The following is a 24,783-nucleotide window of genomic DNA, read 5'->3' as shown; positions in this document are numbered from 1 at the left end:
TATTAAACAAATAATCCTTCTGTCTCTAGTTTTGCTGTCAACTGTCACTACCAGTCAGGGTATCTTTCTTAGAGTATGCCCTTTATTCTAATGTGTTACAAAGATTTCTTTTAAGAAATAGGTTCTTTAAACCAACTTCCTTAGCAGGCTCCCTTCTAACCTCCTCACTATCAAATCCCAATCCCTGACTCTGCAGTTTCCAAGCCAGATATCACCCTTCAAAACTACTTTTAATTACCTTCTTGCAATTCCTCCTCCATATTGAAACTGTCGACCACTCCCTCTTCATCTTCAACTACTAAGAGTTCACATACTGTAAGAGTCCTTTTCTTCGATAATCAATTAATTTACCTTGCATGAAGGGTCAGTCTCCCTTTCCAAGACACCATCTGACTGACTACATAAAACAAGGTCCTTTTTTCTTTTTCTTTTTTTTTTAATTTAAGGTTTTTATTGTGGATTGAGTGAAAGTTTACAGGGCACATCATCAGTTTCACATTCAACAATTCATATAACTTCTTTCATTACATTGATTATAATCCCCTCCATATACCATCAGTTAAAAGTATTTATCCACTTTAGCTTTTTTTAAAAAAACACACAAACAAAAAAACCCACTCAGGCATATATAATAAATTACATCTCCAAAGGGCACATTCTGCAAGTCTGCTCCTGGCCACTAGTTCTTAGTCCTTCTCTTCTTAGTTGATGAATCTAGAGTCCTCAGCCGCTCCCCCTCTTCATGCCCCCATCTCTGCCTCCATCTCTGGCGCTGCTGCATTTCTGGATAAGGTCCCGCACCTATTTGTGTGTTCCTCTCTTGATGGTCCTAGGTCAGTCCTCTGTTTCTGGACTGTAAGATCAACCACTCCCCTTTTTTGTTATTAAACCTCTACCTTTACAAGTGTGACAGTCGCAATTATTAGTCATGGTAACAGTTATTCACTATTGAATCTTAAGAATCGTATCCCCATCTAGACCCATCTAGACAAGATGATAGCTATTCAGTGGGGACTCTTTCTTTCCCTGCACACTCTTAAACTAAGCTCCCTTTTGAAACCTTGTAAGCCAGTCACTTCGTGCCTTTACTGCCCCTCATTTTAGATAGCCAATGTCTAAGTTGCCCCTCCCTATCTACCCTGTGCACAGAGCGGATAGCATTGATACTTGATTTGAAGACTCTTTCCCTCTCTGTTGGTATTTAGAGTAACTACCTGCTCTGAATATAAGTCAGGTTCATCATGAAGATGTATCTTCTGTACAGGGCTCTGGGTTATAGGGACCTAGGTATAGCTTGAAGAGGGTAAATAATACTAAAATCCTTGACTGCCTTATGAATATTAGTTTCCCTTGCCTATTATTGTAATATAGACACTTGAGTGGGGTAGAAAGGAATGTTGGGAAACATGATTAGAGAAAACTTGTAAGCCCGCCTTCAGCCTATAACTGATTGGAATACCTAAAAGGGGTTCTACAACTTGCCTAGTGAAATAGTCCTCATGCAAAGCCTTTACAGAGTATAGGACCTTAGGTGGAATCCTGAGTCCCATCCACAACCTTGTGAAGTGAAAACAAGGTCCTTTTGTCTCCATCTCACAGTCCAAACTTGATGCCACTTGCTCTGTTCATGTAACAGCTTTATTTCTCCTCCAAACAGCACACAACTAAGCCTGCTAAGCGTGTATTACTTTTTACCACAATGTTGTTTTTAAGCGCCAACAAGTCAGTTCCAACTTAGGACAACCCTCTGTACAACAAAACACTGTCCAATCCTGTGCTATCGTCACAATTGTTACTATGTTTGAGCCTATTGTTGCAACTGCTGAGGGTTTTACACTTTTTGTGTAAAAAAAGACCCATTTCGAACTGTGCACGCACAACAGTTATAGCCGGTTTGCGAAATGAGCGACTCCGATGATGATATCCCCCAACTTTCATCTCACATCTTAGCAGCCTTCCAGGAGTTTTGTACTGAGCAAAAGCAACAAACTGACCCAGGTGGAGATGATAAATATAACATTGGAATAATAGAAGAGGATTGGCAACTGAGCCAGTTTTGGTACAGTTCAGAAATGGCTCTCCAGCTTGCAGAGGAAGCAATTGCAGTTGCTGGAGAAGGTGGCAGGATAGCATGTGTGAGCGCCCCTAGTGTTCACCAGAAACTAAGGTAATTGCATAGAGAAGACTTGTCTGTATACCTCTTCGAATATGACAAAGGATTTGCCATCTACGGAGAAGACTTTATCTTCTACTATTATAATAACCCCCTGGACTTACCCCAGAAAATCATCGCTCACAGCTCTGACATTGTAGTAGCGGATCCTCCATATCTTTCTGAAGAATGTCTTCAAAAAATGGCAAAAACTGCCCAGTATCTGTCTCAGGGCAAGATTCTGCTGTGCACAGGCGCCATCATGGAAGAAGCAACAACATGACTTCTTGGAGTGAAAACGTGCAAGTTCATTCCCAAACACACCCGGAACCTGGCCAATGAGTTTCGCTGTTATGTGAATTATGATTCTGGGCTTGACAGTGAGAGCTAGCCCCTGACATACACTCGGATACAGTTTCTTTTTCCTCAGGAGATTGAAGAGCTATAATGCAGCCCCCAAAGTGGGACAACACCTGACCTACTTGTCAAAATAAAGCCCACAACATCTCAAAAAAAAAAAAAAAAAGACCCATTTCACTGAGGGTCTTACACTTTTTTGCTGACCTTCTAGCAAATATAATGTTCTTTTCCAGGACCTGGACCCTCCTGATAACATGTTTAATGTATGTGAGACGAAGTCTTGCCATTCTTGGACTTCTTCCAAAAAAGACTTGTTAGTTCATCTCCCTGTCCAGGGTTATATTCAATATTCTTTGGAAACACCATGATTCAAATGTATCAATTCTTCTTTGGTTTTACTTACTCATTATCCAGTTTTCACAGTCATGTGAGGTGAATGAAAATGCCATGGCTTGGGTCAAGTCCACCTTAGTCCTGAAAGTGACATCTTTTTAACACTTTAAAGAGATCTTTTGCATCACAGATGCCCAATTAAATACATAATTTGATTTCTCAACTACTGTTTCCATAGGTATTGATTATATAGAGAGGCCAAATGAATTCCTTGACAACTTCAATGTTTTCTCTGTTTATCCTGATATTGATTCATGGTCCATTTGTGAGGATTTTTGCTTTATTTATACTGAGATGCAATCCATACTGAAGGCTGTAGTTTTTGTTCTTCATTAGTAAGTATTTTAAGTTCTCTTCACTTTCAGCATGCAAGGTTGTATCATCTGCATATTGTTAAGGAGTCTTTCTCCAAATCTGATGTCATGTTCTTCTTCATGTATTTCAAATTCTCAGATTGACTCATACAAACTGAACAAGTATGGTGACATGCTATAACCCTGTTGCACATTTTTCCTTATTTGAAACCATGCAGTGTCTCCTTGTTCTTTTTGAATGCTTGTCTCTCAGTCTATTTACCACAATAACCCACTATTGCCGTCAAATCATTTCTGACTTATAGAAACTCTATAGGACAGAGTAGAATTGTTCTATAGGGTTTCCAAGGCTGTCAATGATTATGGAAGCCAACTGCCTCATCTTTCTCCCTCAGAGCATCCGGTGGATTCAAACCACCGACCTATGGGTAAACAGTCCAACACTTAGCCTCCAGAGCTCCTACAACCAGTATTGTTGTTAGGTACTGTCAAGTCATCTCCGACTCATAGCAAGCCTATGAACAACAGAATGAAACACTGATGGGTCCTGTACTGACTACAGTAGTTCTAACTATTATGTTTGAGCCCATTGTTGCTGCCACTGTGTTAGTCCATCTCTCTGACCCTCTACTTCCCAAGCATGATGCCATTCTCCAGGAACTTATCCCTCCTGACAATTTGTCCTACTAAGTCTTGGCATCCTCATTTCTAAGGCACATTCTGGCTGTACGTCTTCAAAGATAAATTTACTTATTCTTCTGGCAGTCTGTGGTACTTTCAGTATTCTTCTCTAACACCATAATTCAAATGCATTGATTCTTTCATGGACTTTCTTATTCACTGTCATTGTCCAATTTTCACATGCATATGAGATGACTGAAAATAACCATGGTTTGGGTCAGGCACACCTTAGTCCTTAAAATGGCATCTTTGCTCTCTAAAACTTGTAAGAGGTCCTTTGCAGCAGATTTGCCTAATAAAATGCTGCTTCCATGAGTGTTGATTGTGGATCCAAGAAAAAATAAGTCTTTGATAACTTTATTTTTTTCCCATCTACCATGATGTTATTTATTGGTCCAGTTGTGAAGATTTTAATTTTCTTTTTATTGAGATGCATTTACCACATTAAACATGCCAAATAGAAGTATAGCTGGATGTTCCTGGAGCACATTAAACCAAACTCATTGGAAATAGGCCAGACTCACTGTAACATGGCTCCTTGTTTTCTAAATGGATAATTGCAGGAAGTGAACAAGAGCTGAAACTAAACCAGAACCCTGAACTCCAAACAACCCCTAAAGTCTGCCCTCTTAGTGGGGTAGCAATTATCAGAACTTACATTCATTGTTTGTTGTGAAGTGCCGTCGAGTTGGTTCTGACCCATAGAGACCCTGTATAGGGTTTCCGAGGAGTGGCTGGTGAGCTTGAACCGCCGACCTTGCAGCTCAAATGACTTTGCAGTCTGGCGCATTAACCCACAGCACCACACCCAGGACTCCTTAGGACCCAAGAAAAACAGACAAGCACTAGAATGGTTGGAGAACTAGAGGAACATTTTACCCTGGTATCACCTTCCTATTATTCAATGATAATATGAAAGCAAGGCCAGTCTACTGGAGCCCTAAGTCCGTTACCACAACCATCCTCCCCTATTTCCAGCAGAGTCCGTGCACAAGCCTAACTTTCTGGTCAAGCTGATTTTCTGCTACCAAGCTATTAATTGAAACTAAACTGAAATCTATAATACTTTCTTGTGACCTCCTTGGTCACCTGTCTTAAATCTTGTGCCAACAATCTCTAGGTCAAAGTTGGCTCTTTAGAAGCTGACTGTAATTAACAACCAAAAGAAACAAACCTAAGTGTGGAGGACTGCTGCAATCTGAAACTGAGATATGCTAGTTTCCTGAAGCAAAAATTTTTGAGTCCCCAAGGCCAAATAAAGAGCCTCATTCACCTCAAATCCTCACTCTAAGTAATGCAAAGTAACCTGATAAGACCAGGTTCAAAGTTTTTGCATGCCATACTCTTGAAGTAAAAAATAATTACTCATTTTTTATTTCTAGGAGAAATATTTCATAGGTTAATTTTTATAGGCTAGTAGTTCAGAGATCTAAATGAGTGTATATAGAACCTTATTGTTGCAGATTGAATTTCCTGTTGGACTTTTCCCTTCAGATAAGGTTGGAAAAAATCATTGATATATGGACATGACACAATGATTTAAATGTATACATAGCCGACTCGATGGCACCTCACAATAACAACATACATAGCCACCTCTAAGTCATTCCTACTCATAGCAAACCTATTAAACAGAGTAAAACTTACCTGTAGGGTTTCCAAGCCTCTACTCTTTATGGATGCAGATTGCCACATCTGTCTCCTACCAAGCATCTGGTTGGTTAGAACCACCAACTTTTCAGAGAGCACTTACTTACTGTACCACCAAGACATCTAAAAGGAGAGGAAAAGGTAGATAAAAAAAAGAAAAAGAGGAGGCCCAGTATCTACCTGGGCCAGAGCTGATTACCCAATAAACAAGGTTCACATGGGCCCAATTGTGCCTTTCACCAACTGTAGTGATGAAATTGCTCACCACTGTTTAGCAAGTAAGCACAATTAAGACTGTGTGTATCTTGCTCAATGCAATCTGGTATATGCCGTGTTTACTGGTTAATCCACTCCTGACCTGAACACAGAAACGAGTTTAGAAGACATTGTACGAGTCCTTTCATTTGCCTGATTCTAGATTAAAGTGGGTTTGCAAGTAATTTCCTAATAGAGATCATATCCCAATTACCCAAGACTGTTTTTATACTTGGAGAATAAAACATTGTTCCACCTCCCAGCATCCTCTCAGCAAAGACTTACAGTAAAGCTTTGCAACATTTCTCTTCTGTCACTTTTAGTAAATATTCTACAGAAAAACTCATATGACATGCTGAAACCAAAGCCTTCCTTTGGTTTAAAATGGGGTGATAGACAAGACAGGAGTGAGGTGCCAAAATACCTGAGTAGGTAAAAACTGAAGACAGCTTTTTCAACTAACAATGACAGTAAGATTATGAAAAGAAGCATTTTTCAAGTGACTAGCTCTTTTTAACAAAATGCTCAGTGTAAAAAAATGTTAAACAGTTCAGAAATTAGCTTTGGGTATTTTCTTAAAATGATTCCCCCACAAACAAACTACACTATTTGTAAGGAAAAACAACAAAAGCTATTTTCAAGTGCTATTGTTATTGTTAGGTGCCATCGTTGGTTCCAATCGATAGCGACTGTGTATAAGGTTTCCTAGGAGTGGTTGGTGAGCTTGAACCACTGACCTTGTGGGTCAAACAACTTTGCAGTCCAATGCATTAACACACAGTGCCACATCAGGACTCCACTCAAGTGCTATGGTAGTGGTGGTGATGTGCCATGGAGTCAGTTCCGACTCATAGCGACCCTGTACAGGGTTTCCAAGGCTGTAAATCTTTACAGGAGCAGAAAGCCTCATCTTTCTCCTGCGGAACAGCTGGTAGTTTCGAACTACTGACCTTAAGGTTTGCAGCCCAACTCGTAACCATTACGCTACCAGAGGTCCTTACAAGTGCTATAGAACCCCAAAAATTTATATCTTAGAATTTCTAAATATCCTAATAGAAAATTCTCCTCATGTTTTGGCACTTGTATTTTTTGGAATGTTAAGCATACATTTATTTCAAAAGTGTGATGCATTCAGATTTTTATTTTTTAACTTCTTTCATAAGTCTTTTAGCAAAACATTCAGTCTCTCATAGCCCCTTGCTGGCTGACAGCTGAAGTATTTTGAGGCCGAGTGGAGACACTGCTTAGAAATGTTTTCTTAACTTTACAATTCAATTAATCCTAATAATAAATTTTCAAAAATCGTTCTTACACAGATGTAGCTAAAACTCAGGTAACCTAAACCGCACTCACATTGAATGTATATGAAGTATTGAAGAACCATTTATAACTCTTGTGCACTACAATAGGATTATTTATCTTAGATTTATTGTTTGGAGTTCAGCCTACAAAAGTCTGAAATATATGAAGGAGACTTATATGGATTTAAAGTAACTAAGACAGGTTGTAGATACTTGGGAGAGTTATTTACACCAAATAGGTAACTGTGGCTACTACTGGAGAGAGTGCTTTTATTGTGCTTTGTGTTTCGCATTTTGTTTTTGTAAACTTTTTATTGTGAATTGAGTAAAGGTTTACAGACAAAATCATCAGTTTTGCATTCAGTAAATTATATACCTCATTTCATCTTAATGATTGCAATCCCCTCCATGTTACAGCAGTTACCCACTTCCTCCCTGTGGTTATTTCCATTCCATCCTCCTTATCCCTTCTCAACTCTGTCCTTGGATAAATGTTGCCCTTTTGATCTCGAATGATTAGCCATTCCATGGTGAGCATGCCTTACTAGATAGTCCCCACTATATAGTTATCTACTGCTTCACTGAAAATTGAGTCAGGAGGGTGAGTTCCATTCCAGACCTGAAGGGTGGTCAAGGGCCATAGTCTTGGGTTTCGCTTTCTAACCAGTGAGCCTGGTCTTTTTTAAAAAAATAATTTTGAGGGGTTTTTCTACATTTTCTCCCACTCTATCCAGGACCTTCTAATGTGATTCCTTTCAGAGCAGGATGTCGTGATACCTGGACAACATCTAATTCTTCTGGTCTCAGAGTCATGGAGACTGATGTTCATGTGTTCCTCTAAGGCACTGGACTAATTGATTCCATCCTCAGTTTTCATCACTTTTCTTTCCTGTGCACATGGAGAAACCAATAGTTGTACCTTAGATGACCGCAACATGAGCTTTTAAGATCTCAGTCATTACTCACCAAAGTAGACTGTAGGGCATTGTCTTTATGGACTACGTTATCCCAATTAACCATGGTGTCCTCTGAAACTATATGGTCCCACACCTAGCAACTCATTGTCTCAACATGTGTGGTAATGTCTAGGAAGTTTTCATCATTTTGTCCCCTGTATTCTCCACCATGTTCATAGTGGTGTTTACAGCAAAGGTAAATACCTATGTATAAATGCTGTTGTTGTTGTTGTTGTTGTTGTTGTTGTTGCTGTTAAGTGCCATTGAATCAGTTTCGACCATAACCACCCTATGTAGGGTTTCCAAGGAGTGGCTGGTGAGCTTAAACTGCCAACCTTGCAGTTCAAACCAACTTTGCAGTTCAGCACATTAACCCACAGCGTCACATCAGGACTCCTATGTAGAAATATCCTCTATCAAATTTTTAAATATTTGTGAATCTAATTTCACTCTCCCTTCCATACCCACTTACACTGTGTATCCATGCATGTATCTACCTATAGAACATTATTGTTTCAGGGTTCTTTATACAACGGTATTTACCTCTATCCCCTTTAACCCTTGCATTCCTTATTTTGTTTAATTTTGATGTTGATTGGTTGGTTGGTTATGTGCTGTGGAGTCGGAACCGACTCATAGAGACCCTGTACAGGGTTTCCAAGGCTGTGTATCTTTACGGGAGCAGAACACCTCATCTTTCTCCCGCGGAACAGCTGGTAGTTTCGAACTGCTGGCCTTGTGGTCCACAGCCCGATTTGAAACCACTATGTAGAACACCCTCTTTCTTTTGCACAGGGGAACATTCATATTTTTATTAAGCCATTAAAGTTTTTTGTGTTCATTTTTTACATACACTGCAAACGTCCTAGAAAAAAATTTTCAGATTAAACCATTTATCCAGGGACTTCTGGTGTGGCGCTGTGAATCAGCACTGGACTGTAAACCACAAGACTAGCAGTTCAAACCCACCAGGTGCTCTTCAGAAACCCTATACAGGGTCACTATGAGTCAGAACCAATTCAGTGGCACTTAACAACAAATGCTTCAAGTTTTACCGAGGGTGGGTTTGGGGGAAAACCCTTCATAATCCTCTCTCCTTTTTATCAACTTGTAGGAGAAGACTTCATGTTTGTATTTGAGCCTGCATATGTGTAGCTCTATCCCCGATGTCTGCCTCAACTGAAGTCATCTCTAAATGCGGCATATTTTGCTTCTCTTTATTTAGTGTTAGAAAACAATTCTATTGTTATCCTCCTAAAAGGTTTCATTTAGATGTTGTTAAGTGCCATCGAGTCAGTTCCGACCCATAGCGACCCTGTACCAGGTTTCTGAGGCTGTAAATCTTTACAGGAGTAGAAAGCCTCATCTTTCTCCCATGGAGCAGCTGGTAGTTTCGAACTGCTGACCTTGTGGTTCACAGCCCAATTCATAACAACTATGCTACCAGAGCTCAATATTCAAAGGAAAGCACCAGTTCCATCAACATTCTCTGGCCCTGGGACTTCATAGTCACGTTGTTATGAAGTGTTATCAAGTCAGTTCCCACTCTGAATGATGCTGTGTATATCAGAACAAAACATCAGAACAAAACACTGTGCAGTCCTGAGCCATCTTCCCAATGGTTGCTATGTTTGAGCCCATTGTTTCAGCCATTGTGTCAATTCAGCTCTTTGAGGGGGCACTTCTTCTTTTTCACTGATCCTCTACCTCCTCAAGCAATGATGTCATTTTTTCAGGGACTGGTTCCTCCTAAGAACGTACTCCCAGCACATAAGACAAAGTCTTGCCATTTTTGCTTCTAAGGAACATTCTGTTTCCATTCCAACACAGATTTGTTCATTCTTCTGGCAGTTCATTCAATATTCTTAGCCAACACTATAATTCAAAGTATCAATTCTTTATTTATTGTCCAGCTTTCACATGCATATGTTGTTGTTAAGTGTTGCCTAGTCAGTTCCTATTCTTAGCAACCCTATGTACAACAGAACAAAACACTGCCTGTTTATGTATCATCCTCATAATTGCTACATTTGAGCTCATTGCTGCTGTGACTGTGTCAATTCATCTTGTTGGGTGTCTTTTTCTTTGCAGCTGACCTTCTGCTTTACCAAGCATGGCATTCTTCTCCAGGGGCTGGTCCCTTCTGATAAAAAAATCTCACCATCCTAGCTTCTAAGAGGCATTCTGGCTGTACTTCTTCAGTGCAGATGTTTATTCTTCTGGCATTCCATGGTACTTCTAATATTCTTTTTCAACACCATAATTCAAATGCATCGATTTTTCTTCTGTCTGCCTTATTCACTGTCCAACTTTCACATGCATATGAGACTATTGGAAATACCATGTCTTGGGTCAGATGCATTTTAGTCCTCCAATGGCTATCTTTGATCTTTAAAGAGGTTCTGTGTACCCTGCCTAAAACTGAAACTCAAAGGGAACACATGAGCAGGGATGTAAGCTTGTTGGTAACCACATTGGTCTACTGGTGAGTGGAAGAGTGGGAAAGGCAGCAATGAAGAAATGGACTGAGTTCAACCATGTTCCATAGACTCCCATTGATCTGGAGATGAGAGAGAGGATGAAAGGCTGGTTGGTCCAAAGTGTGCTGAGACCTTGAGGACGCCTGTGACCATGGACAAGGATACAGCCACAGAGGACTAGAGTTGAGAGTGAAGCACCTTACTGATATGAAGTGAGGAGAGATGCACAAGTACACCCAAACTTACAGCTAGTTCCCCTTTGACATAGCCCAATGGCTTGATAATCAGAACTCAACTAGAAGAAGATTAAAGAAAAATAAAAAATTTTTAAATAAAGGAAACAAGGATAAATTGCTACGATTTGATGAACTTGACGCTATGTAGGGTTTCCGAGGAGCAGCTAGTGGGTTTGAACTTCCAACCTTGCAGTTCAACCGACCTTGTGGTCTAGTGCTTTATCCTATAGCACTAGAACTCCATTTCTGCACAATATGTAAGACCACTTGGCAATGGACAACAGCAGCATTATAGCCCCTTTCTGGGATCTCCCTGAATGGCAATGATGAGAGGAATTCCTCCCAGTAAACAGAATTTCAAGCAACGCACCTAGTTGTTCATTTTGCTTGAAAGAAGCTATGGCTAGATATGCAACTGTACACTGATTCATGGACTGTGACCAATGGTTTGGCTGGATGGTCAGGGACTTGAAAGGAGAATGATTGGAAAATCAGTGACAAGAAGGTATGGGGAAGAGGTTATGTGGATAACTTCTCTGAATGGGCCGAAAAAGTAAACGTATTTGAGTCTCCTATAAATGCTCACCAAAGGGTGACCTTGGCAGAGGAAGATCCTAACAATCAAGTGGATAGGATGATGTGTTCTGTGAATACCAGCCAGCCTCTTTCCCTAGCCACCCCTTGTCCTTTGAGCTCATGAATAAAGTAGTCATGGTAACAAGATGGATGTTATGCATGGGCTCAGCAACACAGATTTCTAATCATCAAAACCAACTTGGCTATAGCCACTGCTGAGTGCCCAATCTTCCAGCAGCAAAGACCAACACTGAGCACCTAATATGGTGCCACTCCTAGTGATGATCAGACAGCAATTGGGGACAGATTGATTATGTTGGACTACTTCCATCCTGGAAAGGACATTGTTTTGTTCTTATGAAATAGATATGGATTTGCCTTCCCTGCATGCAATGCCTTCTGCACCATCATGTAGCCCACACAATAATGTCTTGGGTCCAGGAACTAACTTCACAGGAAGTTAGGTGTAGCAATAGGACTATGCTCATAGAATTTGCTGGTTTTACCATGTTCTCCATCATTCGGAAGCAGCTGGCTTAATAGAACTATGGAATGGCCTTCTGAAAAGCAACAGCTCCACCTAGGTGGCAGTACCTTACAGGATTGGGGCAATGTTCTCTGGGATGCTGTCTATGCTCTAAACCAGCATCCAATATGACGCTATTTCTCCCACTGCCAGGATTCATGGGTCCAGGAATCTAGAGTAGAAATGAAAATGGCACCACTCACTAAGACCACTAGTGACACCTTGACCAATTTTTTCTTCCTCTCCCCATGACCCCATGCTTTATGGGTATACAGGTCTTAGTTCTAAAGGGAAGACTGCTCTCATCAAGAACTACAATACTGGCTCCAAATACTTCTGGGTTAACAGGGAATAAAGGGGACTAACAGGGTGTGATTGGTCCTGGCTACCAATGGGAAACGGATTGACATTATGTAATGGGGATGAAAAGTATGTTTGCAATCCATGAAAGTCCTTAGGATGCTTTTTAGTACTACCATGCCTTGTGATTAAAGTCAAAGGAAAAATAGCAACCCAATTCTAACATGACTACTAATAACCTGTACCTTCAAGAATGAAGATTTGGATCTTTCCACCGGTAAAGAACCATGACCAGGTTGCTTGCTGAGGGCAAAGCAAATATGGAATCGGTTGTGGATGAAGGCAATACTGAAAATCAATTTCCACTACATGACTAGATGCAAAAACAAGGACTATAATTTTAGTATTTCTTCCTTGTTTTGTTATGTGTATGTGTGTGTGTATGCTTCAAAAAGTTCATGGTAAAATGGAGTTTTTTTTCACAATTTTTTAAGCCTTCAGTTGTTAGGTAACATTGAGTCATTTCTGACCCATAGTGACACTTTGTACAACAGAAAAAAACACTACCTGGTCCTACCGCATCCTCACAATTGCTGCTATACTTGAGCCCATTGCTGCTGCCAAAATGCCAATCCATCTCACTAGGAGTCTCCCTTTTTTTTGCTGACATTCTACTTTACCAAGCATGATGTCCTTCTGCAGGGACTGGTCCCTCCTGATGTATGAGAGACAAAGTCTAGTCATCTTTGCCTCTAAGGAGTATCCTGGTTGTACTGCTTCCAACATAGATTGGTTTGTTCTTCTGGCAGTCCACAGTACTTTTTACATTCTTATCAGAACTCAAATACATCAAATCTTCCATGGGCTTTCTTATTCATTGTCCAACTTTCACATGCATATAAGGCTACTGAAAGAAAATACCATGGCTTGGGTCAGGCACACTTTCTTTCTCGAAGTGACATCCTTGCTCTTTAACACTTTAAAGAGATCTTGTGCTGCAGATTTGCCTAATGCAATACATTGTTTGGTTTCATGACTAGCTGTTTCCATGAGTGTTGATGGTGGATTCAAGCAAAATGAAGTTTTTGACAGCTTTAACCTTTTTTCTATTTATCATGGCATTATTTATTGCTCCACTGGTGAGGATTTTTGTTTGCTTTACACTGAGGTGCAACCCATACTGAAGGCTGTGGTCTTTGGTCTTCATCAGTATTGTAAATTTCTTCGCTTTCAGCAAGCAAGGTTGTATCATCTGCATATTGCAGGTTGTTAATGAGTCTTTCTCTAATCATAATGCCACATTCTTCTTCATATAATTCAGCTTCTCTGATTATTTGCACAGCATACAGAATGAATAAGTATGATGAAAAAATAAAACCCTGGTGTACACCTTTCCTAGTTTTAAACCATTCAGTGTTTCCTTGTTCTGGATATACAACTTTCCTAGTTTTAAACCATTCAGTGTTTCCTTGTTCTGTTCAAATGATTGTCTCTTGGTCTATGAACAGGTTCCTCATGAGCACAATTTTAAGTGTGCTAGAATACTTATTCTCCTCAATGTTATCCATGGCTTGTCATGATCCACACAATCTAAAATCTTTGCATAGTCAATAAAGCACAGGTAAACAGCTTTCTAGTATTCTCTGCTTTCAGTCAAGATCCATCTGACGTCAGCAATGATATCCATGGTTCTCATCTGAATCCATCTTAAAACTTTGGCAGTTCCTGTCAATGTACCATTGCAGGCATTTTTAAATTATCTTTAGCAAAATTTTAGTTGCATGTAATATGAATGATATTGTCCAATGATTTCTGCATTCCATTGGGTCACCTCTCTTTGGAATGGGCACAAATACATATCTCTTCCAATCAGTTGGCCAGGTGGCTGTTTTCCAAATTTATTGCTTTAAATGAGTGAGTGTCTCCAGTGCTGCCTCTGTTGAAATATTTCCATTTTCATTTCATCAATTCCAGGAACCTTGCTCTTCGCCAATGCTTTCAGTGTACCTTTGATTTCTTCCTTCAGTACCATTGACTCTTGATCATATGCTCTCTCTTGAAAGGTTTAACCTCAGCCATTTCTTTTGGGTACAGTGACTTTGTATTCTTTCCATTGTCTTTTGATGGTTTCTGTATCATTAAATAATTTACCCAAAGAATCCTTCAGTATTTCAAGTCGAGACTTGGATTTTTTTACTCAGTTCTTTCAACTTGAGAAATGGTGAGCATGTTCTCTCCTTCTGGTGTTCTAACTCCAGGACTTAGCATATTTCCTTATAAATTTGAGTTTATCTTCTCGAGCTATCCTTTGAAACTTTCTGTTCAGCTCTTTTACCTCCCCCCATTTCTTCCATTTGCTTTAGCATCTCTACACTGATGAGCAAGTTTCAGAGTCTCTTCTGCCATCCATTGTGGTCTTTTCTTTCTTCCTTGTCTTCTTAATGACCTTTTGCTTTCTAGTATATATATATAAACAAAAACAAACAAACAAAAAGCACTTTGTTTTCTTTCCTGCCTTATTGCTTTACTTATTATAAAATGTAAGATGTAAATAAGATAAATGTGTTTTGGGTTGTACACATGTTAGTTGTATCATTTCATGCAAAAAAAAAAAAAAATTTAAATGGCACCAATCATCTATCTCTCCAACAGTCCTCTCTACTAGGTTCAATAATTCACTTCAGTGGCCTCACAGAACTCAGACACCATATTCACAGTTATGGGGTTTATTAGGAAAAGTTAACAATTGCAATTCAGGGTCTGAAATGTTCAGGGCACAGGTTCCTAGTTATAACAACCTCTGCTCAGCTGTGCCCACAGGCAGGTCTCTGCCAATATTACAAAGATCTTTTAGAGTTGTTGACAAATGCATTTATCATCAGTTCTAAAAGAGCTTCGTATCCATAAGTATGGAAAGGATACAGCCCTGACTCACACCTTTCCTGACTTTAAACCACACAATATCTTCTTGTTCTGTCTAAACAACTGCCTCTTGGTACAGGTTCTGCATGTATGATGTTCTTGATGTCATCCCACCATTCCTCTAGTCTTCGGTGTCTAACACATCAACTCTGTAATCAAAATGGTCTCTAAATTCAAGGTAATATTTTGGCTCTTGTGGACCTGTTTGAATTTTCTTCAGCTTCAACCTAAATTAACATATGAGCAACTAATGGTCCATTCCACACTATGCTTTTGGCCTTGTGTTGGCCATTGTCTCTTCCCATAAATGTAGTCAATTTGATTCCTGCACATTCTTTCTAGCATGGTACATGTGAATATTCTCTGTTAAGTTGGAAAAGGATATTTGTAACGAAGAGGTCATTGGTCTTGAAAAATTCTATTCTGTGATCTCCATTGACATTTTTATCACAAAGTCCATATTTTCCAAATACCAATACTTCTTTTTTGTCTACAACTTGCACATTCCAGTCACCAGTAATTATCAAAGCATCTTGATTGCATGTTTGATAGATTTCAGACTGCAGAAGTCAGTAGAAATCTTCAATTCTTCATCATTGACTTTATGGGTTTCTGTGTAAATTTAAATAATGATCATACTAACTGGTCTTTCCTATAAGTATATGGATATTACCCTATCATAGATAGCATTGTACTTCAAGACAGAACTTGAAATGTTTTGGATTTTTAATGATGTGATGTCAATTCTCTTCAATCTGTCATTCCCAGCATAGTAAACACTATGATTATCTTATTCCAAGTGGCCAATATCAGTCCATTTCAGCTCACTAATACCTAAAATATCAATCTTTTTAAGTTTCATTTTGTCTTTGATAACTTCCAACTTTTCTAGATTTATACTTTGTACATTTCATGTTCCTGTTAGTAACCTGTGTCTTCTCGTTTTAAGTCATGTTACATCAGTAAATGAAAATCACATCAGCAAATGAAGGTCATGAAAACTTTCCTCCTAAAACATTATTAAGTCAAATCTACTTTGAGGAGGAAGTCCTTTCTCATTTGTATTTTGAATACCTTCCAACCTACGGGGCTTATCTTCTACGTTTATACCACAGAAGCATAAACAAAATCAAGATAAATGAAAAGATTAAAATTGTCAAAGATTTCATTTTATTTGGATCCACAATTGGCATGGAAGAAGGAGTCCTGATGTGGCGCTGTGGGATAATGCACTGGAGCACAAAATTGGTTTGAACTACAAGGTTGACGGTTCAAATTCACCAGCACTCCTTGGAAGCCCTATACAGGGTCACTATGAGTCAGCACCAACTCAAAGGCACTTAACAACAATCAGAAAGGAGCCCTGGTAGAGTAGTGAGTTACACACTGGTCTGCTAACTGCAAGGTTGGCAGTTTGAATCCACCAGCCACTCCATGGGAGAAAGATGCGTCACTTGCAACTTGCTATTCGAGGAGATGAAGAGTTGGACTCCCTTATCAAGGCTACAATTGCTGGTGGTTTGAATCCACAGTTTGAATCCACACATCCACTAATCTCTGATTGGGAAGGAAGGACAACAGAAGACTAAAAGATGTCTGGATTCCTTATTGTCTCAGGACTCTAAATACTCTAACAGCTGTCCAGTGTTGGTGATTCCAGTGGACTGTATCTCTGTGAAAAAAAAAACACCCACAATTTTGCCTTTTTGTAATTCTATTTGAGCAAGTTGGAAGTTTAATTAGCTTTCCAACCAACCAAATCTCTGCGTTCGAATCTTAACCATATTTAAGTGTTACTGTGGCTTCAAAGACGCTATTGACTCTGAAGTAGTGGGTTTTGAGTTGACTGTTTTTAAAAAACTGTTTGGATTTTAATTGTGATGCAGAAGTTATAGTAACAAACATTTTGTTTTGTACAGACATTATTTCCACTCTGGTGGATAAACTCAATAAAGGTCATATACACCCCAACCACCCCAAAAAAAAGGAGAGTCAGGTGACCTGTGCTGGCAATTAGACAGGTGCAGCCATCTTGAGCTTTTGTGAGCAGCTTCAGAGACAAGAAAGCATATCAACATTGCAGAAACACACATGTGGCTCACAGAGACAAAGGTGTGATTTTTAACCTTGTTCCCCACACTCCGCTGGTGACCAGAAGCAAGGTTGGCCCACACTCATGTACAACCCTAGGGAAGCTCCCATTCTCCCAGCTGTCGGAGATGCACAGAGGTGAGCACCATGGTTGTGGGCCCCATTAAAGGGGCAGGGAGCTGTTCACATTGACCCCATTCATGTGGGTCCTGCCCCAGATCTACAAGTTGGCCTTGGCCAGTACTAGGCTAGCCCTCACTAGGAGAAGGAGCTGAACAGATGCATGGGAGAAGAAAAAACAAAACAGAAAAGGCCAGACACGGTATGACCAAGAGAGCTGTAGGTGGTGCAAAGAGGCACACTGTTTATCAGTGGATGGAAAGAGGCAATGTTTTTTTTCTTTTCTAATATCCACATTACCCTGGTGATCAGAGGTGTGGCCAGCCTCCATCCATGCACATTCCCAGGAAAGCTCAACTCTTGCTCTCCAGGCTGTATAGGGACCTAGCAGTACCAACATCAGCACCTGGAATCAGGCATGGCTTTTTCCAGACTTGAAGAGCCCTGGACTGTAGGGATCTGTTGCCCTTGGCTCCCCTCTGGGGCAGATATACTCTGGTCCTAAGCTTTTAGGGGGTCTGCATGAACTACTTCTGACTGTTTTGGTCCCCAGAACAGACAGTATCTAGCCCTACAGGAATCCATTTAGGGTTGAGTGTTACCATCTCATGTCTTACCCACCCATGATGTGAGGTCCTTGGATGGCAGGAGACCCCAGAGTTTTCCCCTCTCTGGGTCTGGCACCTGCCCTGTGTTTTTTTCTGTCCCCTTTCATTGTTTCTATTTGTTTATTCTGTCTCCCTCACCTTTATCTCTCATGCGTTCTCTCCTTTCTCTCTTCCCTTTCTTTTTTTTTTTTCTTTTTTGTATCTACTTCTCTTTTCAAACTACTTCTGCTTCTTCCTTTCATCTTATTTATTTGTATCCCTCCTGCCCCCACCCCACCCCCCACCCCTTTTACTATTCTCTGGTCTCTATCTCTTTTATTCACTCCTCTTCCTAATTGTGTTTAGGTCTTTTCTTTGTTTTTATTTTCTTTTTAATTATTTTATTTTCCTCTCCTTTTCTCTCTGAGGTTTCTGTATTCTATTTCTAACTGTTCCCTGATTTTTTTCACCACTTCTTTTTTTCCTCTGTTATTTTCTGAATTCTGCTTGTTTTCCTTCTCACTTATGTGTGTGTTTTCACTTCTTACCTCTAACAACAGGAGACAGCAACCATGTCCTTACAACCCAATCACAACTGTACCTTCTACAGACCCATTCTTTGGGCCAGAACCAATATAAGCTGCAATACACCAGTTAACAACAACCAACATCAGCCAAATCCATCCTAAATTTAACTACATGAACAAAGAGCAGTGCACAAGGTCATCTTCTGGTCACACCCACCAGAGGCAGTTGCATAAAAAATACCAAAATATTAGGGCCACAGATAACCCCTGAATATGCCCAGAAAACAGAAGCAGATGACCATATCTGCACATGTCCAGAAACAAGATAAAGTGACTGAGCCAAATGAGCTGGAAGTAGACCTACACTCCATACTGGAAGATGGGCAGGATTTGGAAAAAACAAAATAGATGACTGGGACCTCCTCATGTGCTTCAAAAGATTTTGCCAAGGACTAAAAAGAGAGACAACAGACTGGGGAAAAATTTTTTAAATATCAGAAAAGGGAGTAATTATGAAAAAACAAAAACAAACTACAACACATCTACAAGAAAAAGACAAACAACTCAATTAAAAAAATGGGCACTGGACATGAACAGACACTCCAGTAAGGAAGACATTCAGACAACCAATGTATGAAGAAAAGTTCATGATCATTAGCAATTGTTGTTGTTGTTACGTGCCATCGAGTCGGTTCCAACCCATAGCAACCCTGTACAGGGTTTCCGAGGCTGTAAATGCAAATCCAAAAAATGATATCTCACACAAGCATTAATAAAGAAATTTTAAAAAAAAACAGAAAACAACAAATGCTGGTGAGGGTATGGAGAAACTGAAACCCTCCTACACTACTGATGGGCCTGTAAAACGGTCCAGCCTTTCTGGAAAACAGTATGGCACTTCCTCAGTAAGTTAGAAATAGAAATACCCATATTGTCACCTTGTCATGTTCTGGTGGGAAGCTATGTCCCAGATATTTTACATACCAGCAGGGTCTCACCCACAGTGGACAGGTTTCAGCTGAGCTTCCAGCCAAAGACAGACTAGGAAGAGAAACAGACTACTTCAGAATATTTAGTCACTGAAAACCTTATGAATAGCAGCGGAACATTGTCAATTAGCACCAGAATATTGAATATTGAAATATGATGAAGAGCACCAGAATATTGTCAGATATGGTGTCTAAAGACAAGTCCCTCAGGTTGGAAGGCACTCAAAACATGAATGGAGAAGAGCTACCTCCTCAAAGTAGAATTGACCTTGATGACACAAATAGAGTAAAGCCCTTGGGCCCTTCATATGCTGATGGGGCACAACTCAAAATGAAGAAAAACAGTTTTAACATCCACTAATAATCAGAACATAGAATGTATGAAATATTAAGCTAGGAAAATTGGAAATTGTCAAAAATGAAATTGAATGCATAAACGTTGATATCGTAGGCATTAGTTACCTGAAATGGTCTGGTATTGGCCATTTTGAATCTGACAATCATTTGGGTTAATATGCCGGGAATGACTAATTGAACAGGAATGGCGTCACAGTCATCATCAAAAAGAACATTATAAAGATCTGTCTTGATTTACAATGCTGCCTGTGATAGGATACTGTCCACCCATTATTATTCCAATTTACTCACCAACCACTAAAGTCAGTGGTGATGAAATTGATGAGTTCTACCAGTCTCTTTGCAGTCCTGGTATGGTGCTATGGGTTAATGCACTGGACTGCAAGGTTGGTTTGAACTACAACGTCGACAGTTCAAGCTCACCAGCCGCTCCTCGGAAACCATATACAGGGTCGTTATATGTCAGAAACAGCACTTAACAACAACCAACTTCTTTTGTTTGAAATTGATCAAACATGCAATCAAGGTCCATTGGTAATTACTGGTGATTTGAATGCAAAGGTTGGAAACAAAAAGGAAGAATCAGTAGTTAGAAAATATGGCTTTGGTGACAAAAATACTGCTAAAGATTGCATGAGAGTAATTATGCAAGACCAATGACTTGTTAATAGCAAATACGTTTTTAAACAACATAAAAGACACTATACACATGGACCTCACCAAATGGAATATACATACATCAGACTTGAAGTCAGGGAGCCTTGCTTGGGTGCTTTAAGTTCAGACATGAAGAAGTTCAGACATAAGCTATGGACAATATTGCTGAAAATGAGTATTCTGAAACACTTGTGCTCATGTTGTTGTTGTTAAGTGCCATCGAGTTGGTTCCGACCCATAGTAACCCTGAACAGGGTTTCCGAGGCTGTAAATCTTTACGGGAGCAGAAAGCCTCATCTTTCTCCCGCGGAGCAGCTGGTAGTTTTGAACTGCTGACCTTGCAATTCGCAGCCTGATTCGTAACCACTACGCTACCAGAGCTCTTTTGTGCTCATAAGGAATCTCTATAAAACACTCCATTTTACCAAGCATGATATACTTCTCCGGGGACTAATCGCTCCTGACAATATATCCAAAGTATGAGAGATGAAGTCTGGCCATCCTAACTTCCAAGAAGCACTCTGGGCTGTACTGCTTCCAACACAGATCTGCTTGTTATTTTATAGAGGTTCCTTGAAATACACATCAGCAGCTTAGTTGGCATTTTCAGTTTTAAGTGGTTCAATCCACTCTGTGAATGCAATGTTTTGTTTTTCTCTATTGTCCTCTCCTTCAATGTTATAAACACTTGGTTCTGTAGACACTGTAAAATTTCCAAGTGAGCTTTTCACCCATCTTGGAGAGCTTTTCATTCAACTCTGCAGTCTTCTTTGCACCTCCTTCTAAAATACCATCAATATCTTCATCAGTAATCTCACTTTCCTTTGAAGTAAATACATGTGCTGCTCCATGTCAAGTCATTTGAAGCATTTCATCTTTCCCAATTTTCTTCAGATTCTGATCCACAAGTCTGCCTTGTGTAAAGACTATCAAATCCAGTCTAAGTTTCATCTCAGCATGTTCCACTATTCTTTCTTCTACAGCGTTATCAGTGATAAAGTAGAACACTCTGACTGTCTTGGTTTACCCAATTCTATGTGCTCCATCCATAGATGGAAGATCTACTTGGGGATTCCAATTTGAATCATACAAAATTACAGCATCAGCAGTAGCAAGATTAATGCCAACACCACCAGCACACCTGCTTAATATGAAAACAAAATTTGTGCTGTTTGGTTCATTCTATGCACTGATAGAGTTTGTCTCTCATCATGGGGTGTATGCCCATCTAATAATCTACAATATTCATGATTTCTCCACATGCAGTAATCTCCCAAACTATCTAACACTCTTATTATGTGACTGAAGGTTAGTACCCATGAACCTTGTTTTTTTTCAATTTAGGGATCAGCTTGTCTAATACAACCATTTTGCCACTGTTGGTAACTAGATGTGTATCTGTTGTATTGAGTGGACCAGGTTCACCGCCATCAAAGAGATATGGGCGATTACAGCATTTCCTTAACTACATCAGGATGTTCAACAGTCTCATTTTGTCCATCTTCTCTGCAGTTTTTAGTATATTTTTGTTGTTGTTAAATGCCGTCAAGTCAGTTCCAACTTCTAGTGACCCTAGAGTTTAGGGTATAGGGTTTCCAAGGAGTTGCTGGTGAGCTTGAATTGCCGACCCTATGGTTCAAGCCATTTTTGCAGCCCAGCGCATTAACCCATAGCACCACATCTATATCCTTCATTAAAATCTTTGTATTTTATTGAGACCCACATAGATTTTTACTCTCTTCTTTGGAGGCAAATTTTATCAACATCAGCTTTAATTAGATGAAGGAGAAATGGATACAAAACAATATGAAACCTCTCAACAAGCTTTTTGATCCCCAAGGCAGTGGTTTGTATCAAACCAGGAATCAAAGTACTTGGCTGAATTAAATACATTTAGCAACAAAAAGTTAAGAAGTGACCAGAGCTCATGCAAATTATTTTGAAGAGGTGCTCTAGTTAATAATAGTCAATGTGTAGTCTTGAATTTCCTATTTCTGATAACTTGGATTTTTTATTTTTGACTAGTGGTGGTTGGTTATGTGCCGTGGAGTCAATTCCAACTCAGAGCGACTCTGTACAGGGTTTTCCAGGCTGTAAATCTTTACAGGAGAAGAAAGCCTCACCTTCCTCCCACCAACAGCTGGTGGTTTCAAACTTCTGACCTTGAGGTTAGCAGCCCAACTCATAACTACCATGCAACCAGAACTCCTTTCAGCTATAACTGTTGTTATGTGCTTTCCAGGCAGCTTTGACTCATAGGCCCTGCATAGGGGTTCCAAGGAGTGGCTGGTGAGCTTGAACCAACCTTGAGGTTCAAACCAACTTTGCAGTCCAGTGCATTAACCCACAGTGCCACACCATATCTCCTCATCTATAACTAAGTACCTCCAATTAAGTTTAACACAGACTTCTCTTTATAAGCATTTCAAAAGATGCTACACATACATCTGATAAAACATCTCCTATCAAACAAGGTATTTGAAATGAACAAATCATTTAGAATTCTATCATGCATTCTTCAGCATCATTTCTATCACCAAGGCCATATTTTCCAACTACTGATCCTTCCTCTTTGCTCCCAACCTTTGCATTCCAATCACCATTAATGATCAATACATCTTGATTGCAGTTTGATCGATTTCAGATTGAAAAAGTTGGTAGAATTCTTAGATTTCATCTTCACTGGCTTTAGTGGTTGGTGCATAAATGTGAATAATAGTGGTATTAACTGGGCGTCCCTGTAGTTGCATGGATATTATCCTATCATTTATAGCATTGAACCTCATGACTGATCTGGATATGTTCTTTTTGACAATGAATGCAACACCATTCCTCTTCAATTTGTCATTCCTGGCATAGTAAACCATGTGGCTGTCAGATTAAAAGTGGCCAATACCAGTCCATTTCAGCTCACTAATGCCTAAGATATCAATGTTTATATGTTCCATTTCATTTTTGACAACTTCCAATTTTCCCAGATTCATATTTCGTACATTGCATATTCCAATTTTCAATGGATGTTTACAGCTGTTTCTCTTTATTTTGAATTGTGCCCCATCAGCCACGGAATTTTCAATAACCTCATATGCATGCAAAAGTTGGACAGTGAATAAGGAAGACCATAAAAGAATTGATGCTTTTGAGTTATGGTGTTGGAGGAGAATATTGAAAGTGCCATGGGCTGCCAAAAGAACCAATAGATCTGTTTTGGAAGAAGTGCAGCCAGAGTGCTCCTTGGAGGCCAAGATGGACAAACTTCATCTCTCATACTTCAGACATCTTGTCAGGAGGGACCAGTCGCTGGAGAAGGATATCATGTTTGGTAAGGTAGAGGGTCAGAGAAAAAGAGGAAGACCCCCAATGAGATTGATTGGCCAAGTGGCAGCAACAGTAGTGAGGTTGGCCCAGGATCGGGCAGTGTTTCGTTCTGCTGTGCATAGGGTCGCTATGGGTCGGTACTGACTCAATGGCACTTAACAACAACAACAATCAAACAAACAAATCTTAGTGTTGGTACCCAGCTCTTGAATTCACTCATCCAGTTGTAGATTTAGGAACCAAAGGCCAAATGAAAACTAGTAATGTTTTTGTAGTGTATCATGTACCCGACAAGATAAATTGTTTGAAGGGTCTTTCCTAAGCCCATTTCATTTGCAAGGATACCACTGGTGCCATTTTCATTTAAAGAAATGAGCCAACTTAATCCTCAGATCTGATCATCTCTCAATTTACCCCATTTTACATATGAGGGAGGTCTTCAAACCAGCTGAGTCTTCAAAGCTTCAAAACACTGGTTGCTTTGGAGCTTTCTCCGAACAGTTCTTCATGCTCTTTTTGCTCTGTTCTACGGTGTCGGTAGTCACCAACTGATAGCAAGTTCTGTTTCTCATCCTTTTTTATTCGTGTGTGCCCTAGTTTCATCTTCAAAGGTGAAGTTGGAGTTTTCTGAGCAGCAGGTTGAAGGGAATCTGCAAACAGTTTTGCCTGCTTTAATAAAGACTCAAATCTATTTGCTAGGTCAGTTTGCATTTTTTCTTCAGTAGTAGGATCTGGTTCTTGGATTTCTTTCTGCTTTCCAGGTGACATATCATCAAATACTTCCTCAATCTCACTCGGACCGCAGGGGAAGGCGCCTGAAACACACTGCCTCTCTTGCTGTTGATAAACTGCAGATTTGGGAAGGGGGTTCTCAGGAGGCCAGGGTGATGGAGTGGTAAAGAGGGCTCCCAGAACTCTCCTCAGGCTGCAGCTGGTGACCAGTCGGTGACAGATTCAGCAGCTTCCTCTTGGTCATCAGTGGCCTCTGTGGAGCTCTGTGTTTGACTTGTTGCTTACCTCAGGCTGTAATCCTAT

The 24,783-nt window shown here is 39.9% G+C and overlaps 2 pseudogenes; one reads left to right on the top strand and one right to left on the bottom strand.

Annotated features, from left to right (window-relative positions):
- The first annotated feature begins 1,898 nt into the window (after window positions 1–1,898).
- LOC102817185 lies at window positions 1,899–2,543 on the top strand (annotated as a pseudogene).
- An 18,197-nt stretch (window positions 2,544–20,740) lies between these two features.
- Window positions 20,741–24,516, bottom strand: LOC102830774 (annotated as a pseudogene).
- Window positions 24,517–24,783: the final 267 nt, after the last annotated feature.

Source organism: Chrysochloris asiatica, unplaced genomic scaffold (genome assembly GCF_000296735.1).
Source record: "Chrysochloris asiatica unplaced genomic scaffold, ChrAsi1.0 scaffold00011, whole genome shotgun sequence".
In the NCBI taxonomy this organism is placed as follows: domain Eukaryota; kingdom Metazoa; phylum Chordata; class Mammalia; order Afrosoricida; family Chrysochloridae; genus Chrysochloris; species Chrysochloris asiatica.
The sequence above is the reverse complement of the archived record's forward strand: the minus strand, read 5'-3'. Positions and strand labels throughout refer to the sequence as shown.